The sequence below is a fragment of the Anarhichas minor genome, unplaced genomic scaffold (assembly GCF_050575085.1).
Source record: "Anarhichas minor isolate MPS153535 unplaced genomic scaffold, ASM5057508v1 ptg000014l, whole genome shotgun sequence".
NCBI classification, from domain to species: Eukaryota; Metazoa; Chordata; class Actinopteri; order Perciformes; family Anarhichadidae; genus Anarhichas; species Anarhichas minor.
The window spans coordinates 6,786,054-6,792,338 of NW_027466460.1; positions in this window are offsets into that span (position 1 = coordinate 6,786,054).

Sequence of the window (6,285 nt, forward strand, 5' to 3'; positions counted from 1 at the left end):
CTGAGGAGGTTAAGGGGCATGGAAGTTCAATGTGGCAGCCCAGATTCAGACTCCTCTGCCAGACTCATTCTATATTTTCTTTAATCTGATAAAGAAATATTGACGAGGGGAGGAAACGCTATCTGATCTAATAAGCTTGCTAACGGTCAGTGACGAGCCAAGTGAGCCAACTTATTGCAAACTAGCAAGCTTGTTAGTTTGGTTGCTAACAGTTCTCGCAGTTCTTTCTAATATCAACTTCTCTCTCATAACTGTCCACAAACCATTCCTCTTATGTGGAATTGTTAGTACTTTAAAAGAGGAGCGTTGGATAAAAGTGGATAGTGCAACATGTAATCTTACAAGCTGAGATTCCATTGACATGTTCTTTTTGTTCTGACCTTAAGTCTGACACCTGGAAAGGACAAAGCTACTTCTCCAAGTCTTCAAGAGCTTGTATGCTTTGTTTTTGTCCTGATTGACATTTGCTATGTTGGCTGTAGAAAACTTCTGTTGCTTTTATTAGATTTCAGCAAAGTCAAACGCAATGAAAATGACGGAGAAACAGCTAAATTGTTTTGCTGTTTACAACAGTCAGCATCTACATCGCTATGTGCATACACTACAGCACCTCCGGTTTGCACATTGTAATGTTCTTATAGCTGACAGAGTCACATTTTTAATTCTGCTTTAATCAGGGCATTTTCATAAAAAATGCTCGCAACTTTTATTTTTTACATAATATCATGCTTTTTCACGAATAGTGTAGATTTCAGTTTAGGCCTTCCAAATAGTGCTTCAGTAGTTTAAGGAAATCCACAGTTGATAGCAGGTTGCTAGTGTGTCTATGACTAAGAGCTGATGGAACACAGGGTTCCCTGTAATTCTTGTGAGATCTGCCAAATAAATATATATAATACATATAAAAGTGATATATAAACCATATTTGCCAGACAGAACGTACTATTTAAAAAAAAATGCCAAATTTCATCAGTGCCACTTTCTGAAAATTCTCTCTTTCGACAATATACTGTATGTACATGTCAATTTGAGATTGGTTAGTGAAGGATTGAGGTTATGGTATGGTTATGGCAAGGCAACTTAATCGACCGGTTAAGATTAATTGGAAAGATGATTTAAAAAAATGGTGAACTTTAATTAACCGTTGCGTTGTGAGATGATGCAAGCTGTAGTCTTCTGCACGAACAGATGCAGATACAGCACTGTGCACATCCATCCTCCACATCCTGACAATGCATTGGCACTGGACTTAATTTTTTCAATATGACTTTGATACCCAGGGTTAGTGGGCTGTATAAACGGTGCATACTCCCAGTTATGTGAAAGATAGTATCAGATACACATTTGGAAATGTATCACAAGATCAAGTCAAGTCAATTTATAGACAGATATCGAAAATCACAAATTAGCCTCAGGGGATTTTACAATCTGTTTACAAGAATGTCTTTCATCTTTCTAACAGTGCTGCGCAGACGTTTCTTCATGATCCGCCTGAGGTTAACACTCAACCACTTTCTTGTCGTCCTACTACATATCTGTGCAGATCCATTCCATAGGATATGTTCGAGAAGTGCTGGAAGTTTTATCTGAAATCTGATGCATTCACAACAGATGCCTGAAGCCCTGCAGAACCAGCATCCAGAAAGCTTTTATACTGTTGAACAGCTGCAGCAAAACCACTGGTAGCTGCCTGATACATGTTCTGTTCACTCTGGATGCTGTCAGAGGACGCTGCCTTGCTCAGGCAGAACCCTCCCCAATTACCTTCTCACCGGGATGGCAGTGATGGACAGTCTGCAGGAGGAGGGCAGTGGCCACAGTGCTGTCTCCAGCTGTAATGAACATTGTAAGAGTGTAGAGAGGGACCAGGGCCAGAGTGTTGTGTTGACCTTTAGAGTGATGGACAGTTTGGGGATGGGGGGGCTTTTATTTTGTCAGTTTCATTCTTGTCAGTAAAGGAGGGTAAGAGATGGGCAGTGTGAATGAGGGGTACGTGGCCATAAGTGGGGTCGTGTGTTGAGGTGGGCGGTCTTCCTGTCACACCAGGTTTAAAGAAGGCTGACAGAACTGCAACACCAGTATGTGGGGTTTGTTCGACTGCTCCATGTAGAGACGGGATAAATCATTTTTAGATCACTTTTTAAAAAAATATTTAGTATCAAGTTAATATCCTTATAAAGGTGAAGTGTATTCTTAATTATAAAAAGTAGTAGAAAGTCCACATTATCTGTATTAGTTGTAGATGAATTCATTTTGGTTCAGTCACAACAACTCAAGGGTCCAATACCTTTTTTTTCCCCACATGTGCACTTGTTTTGACTGACTCTTCAGTTGCCACATTTAGGCAACATATTTCATATATACTTAACATATTTCATTCCAATCGTCTCTTTTTTTCTGTTCAGCCATGAATGCTCATATCAGCAGTAGATCTTCAGGAATAATGCAGCTGAGATCAAAGGTACGATCAGTGGTTAAGTTAGCCACTTCATTCATCCAAAGTGCGTTCACCCTGAAAGTGGGAGGGCACAGTTGTCTTGGCCCAGTTACAGTGATGACAACCCACACATGAACCAGTGTCAGATGTGGCGGGGAGTTCGGTTTGAAGAGGACAAGTAGTTTGAGTCATGACTTTGCAGCTGACTTCTTAAGATAAAACATACAGTAAGTGTAAAATAGCTCTCAAAAATAACTTGTATCTTCAGGCTGTCCCTGAAATTTTTAAATGTTTGTATAAATATTTAGTCCTTGTTTATATCACATGGTTTTTGTCTTCATGTTCTTTGGTGTGTGCACTGTATTTCCTTAAATATTTTGTGGCATCTAGCTCTGTAACCTCCGGAATTTCCTCTTCACTCACCCCTCCCTTTCAAAGTGTGTCAGCAAAAACTAGAGCCATCAGTTTTTTTTTGTTTTTCCGTTCTGGGCTGCTAAAGAAACATGGTGGTGCAACATGGCGGACTCCTTGAAGAGGACCCGCTCTCTATATAGATATGAAGGGCTTATTCTAAGAAAATTCAATGCCAAGAAAAACATGATTCTTAGTTTCATTTTACACACTAATGAAAACATAGTTATGAATATTATATTCCATGGTTGCAGATAGATCAAGGGATAGAGTGGGAAAGAATAAAATACTCAAATTTGAACAAGGTCATAATAAAGTGGTCAGCAGTCACCCAAAATGGCTGGAGAAACAGCTTGATTAATGCCAGTCTGTAATTGAATGAGGAAAGAGAGAGTGACCTCTGCTAAGCCCGAGCTTCGGCCAATGAGAAGGAAAATTGTATCACACAAGAAATGTGGACGAGTTATTTCCTCTCATCACCAACGAGCCTATCATCACCCCTACAACTATTAACCATATACTATTAACATTAGCTTTCAAAGAGATTGGAAACATGAGGGGCTCATATGCTGGAGTCTATATTTACCCATCAGAAGGAATGTGCTTTCACAGAGGTTAAAGTGTGGATAAGAAGTGTTTCACTCATGAAATTTTAAACATTTCTTTGCCGGGTCAGCAACACTAAAACACAGAAACTACTAATATAAATCAAGCTATAATATAAAACCACTTCTGTTTCATTAAATAATGAGTTTTTGAGCTAAAGCAAGGTTTCTCGTGTTGATTTCCATTCTGGAGAATGCCAGTGCTACAAGGGACTTGAGTGAATGGAACGGGGGATGCTGCTTAAATAGTCACCCATTACAATGAAAAATAGCATAATGTAACAAGAGTCCACAGCCACACAGGTCTGTGAGACGGTGACACAGTGGTGCTTTGAGCTAAATGCTCACAATGCCAATGCAAACAAGCTGATGTTTAGCAGGCATAACGTTTACCACGTTAATCATCTTTAGTGTGCTAGCATACTAACATTTGCTAATTAGAACTAACACAAAGTACACCGGAGGCTGATGGGAATCTGGTTTTGCAAATAATAAACCCTTGATCTAATAAATATTAGATCAAGTGAAAATGGTAACTGATGGTGAAAATATAAATGTCTGTTTTAGGTCAATCAACTTAATTAGAAGACATTGAGAAATTTGACTGGATAAATAGAAACCTTGACCTGCTGGAATGGTTTAACTTACTCGAAAAGTAGTCGTTCAGATCAAAATGGATTGTAAAAAATAAAAAAATATAAAGAAACTGAAGACCTTTCTTTTCAACATTCTCTTTCATTTTGGGAAATACAATACATGTTTGCTATTTGTTCCATTAATATTTTAAGAAAATATATATTTTTTCATTGTTATCGTTCATATTAAATTGTTTTAAACCCAATTTATGAAGGACTTTTGGCTGCATATTTGCATGACAAGTTTTGTACAATGTTTGAAGTTCTCTAAAGAACAAACAAACTATTTATTTCAAGAGGTGAAGGTGGAACTCAAGTTGTGCACTCTTGTCCATTCAGGTGATAATTACCGTGACACGAAGTGGATGCCACAATGATAACAAGCTCTTCAGCTTAGCTAGCAGACTGCAGGAAATGTTACCTTGTGACTAAAGACTAAAGTTACACCAGTAGTTGAGATAACATATGCTGCAGCACCTGAGGGGAAAAAAACATATACGAGTGCAACAAGAGAAAAATCTACTTTAGACACAGACATCGATACGAGCTAACGAAGCATCTGAGCTGCTCTCTCGTCGGCCAGGTGAAGCCCGTCAACAATACACCTCCTCCATCTCCGACGGCTGCTCAGGAGACGGTAGACTCGACGACTTGGTGAGTAACGATTTGTTTGTTGTAACCACTGACATGTGTGTTGTGCTGTAGATCAAGGGATACAGATGTGCACCTGTTTTCTCTTCATGTTTTGATGACCTTTCGCTGTCCGTGGTGCTGAATGGTGAATGTCGGCTTCCTTTCCCCCCCCCCTCGGTGTGTTGCAGTTGTTGTTGCAGCTGGATTTAGCTGTGTATTAGTCAGTAATGTTTGATCTGGTTGGGTCTCAGTGCCCGTTTTGTATCCTTCTGGTTATACATTGTTGTTGTTCAACAGCTCCTTAACTTGCGTGTGAACTTTGTTGACAGTTGTTTTATGCCTGACCTCCATCTCTAAGCAGTAACTAAGTACATTTATCTAGTACTGTGCTGTACTTAGGTCCCATTGTTAGGTGCTTACTGTACTTGAGTATTTCTGTATTTTGCAAATACATTTTTTGTACTGCAATTCAGAGGCAAACGTTCTTTTTAATGGCACTACCTTAATTTGACACCATACATTACTAATTACTGAGATTAATAATAGAAAATATTAATAATGATGTATTATTGTGGTTTAGATGAGGCTTGATCCCCACAGGAAATTCATAAGCTATCCAGCAGTACATCAAATAAGTCAAATCAACTCAACTTGTATCAGTGATGTAGACATTAGTGCATCATCAATATAATCCAATACTGTAATATGATGTATTTTAAAATGAGCCACTTTGCCAATTGAGTATTGAGGTTTACTTTTGGTAGCCTACTTCAAAGGTTCTGTATATGATATTCAGATCAATACGGTGGCAGCAAACTACAATTTGCTGTGTAAAATGATGCTGGAGTACCTGAGCAGCTTCCCTCTGTGTGTGTTGTGAGCTGAGCTTCTCCTTGTTTTGTTGAAATGTCCAGGCTGGCGTTGCATGCCTTTTTTAATGCATGTTAGTGCACGGGAGAAAGCCCCACTGGTAACATCATGGCCGCTGCTCTGCACTGTGCTCATACGGCGGTTAAAGCTGATGACGCCACCCCCAACACATGGCTTCTTTGCGGAAGCGTAGCACACACCTTCTGGTTACCAGTCAGATAACCGCCGTTAGCTCTGGCTGCACTGTTGCTGTTGTTTGCACTGTTTGCAACTTTAGCTACGAGCCGCCGGCTCAGCCGTCTCCATGTTGAGAGCAATGGGGCAGCACTAGATTCGCTCTGAATTTAGCCCCTTAAATATATTCTATATAGTTATGTCCGATAACATATTGTGATGAAATGACATAATGTCATCAAAGCGTTACACCCCTCAAAAATATTTACAATCCATACAAGTAATAAGCAGTAATTAATCAAAATGGAGTACAAAATGCTGACTCCACATGCATAACATAAAGGGTGTTCTGACTGAGGTTTGTTTCAGGCATATCATTAGTGTTGTCTAGAGCCAGATTGGATGATACACGTTGACCCATTGAGATCAAACCGCCAACGCAGGTTTACACTGAAAGAGGATCGGCCTTACAAGCCATTAATCCTGTTGCTTATATGAGCAGCGTGCATGTTTTTATCTT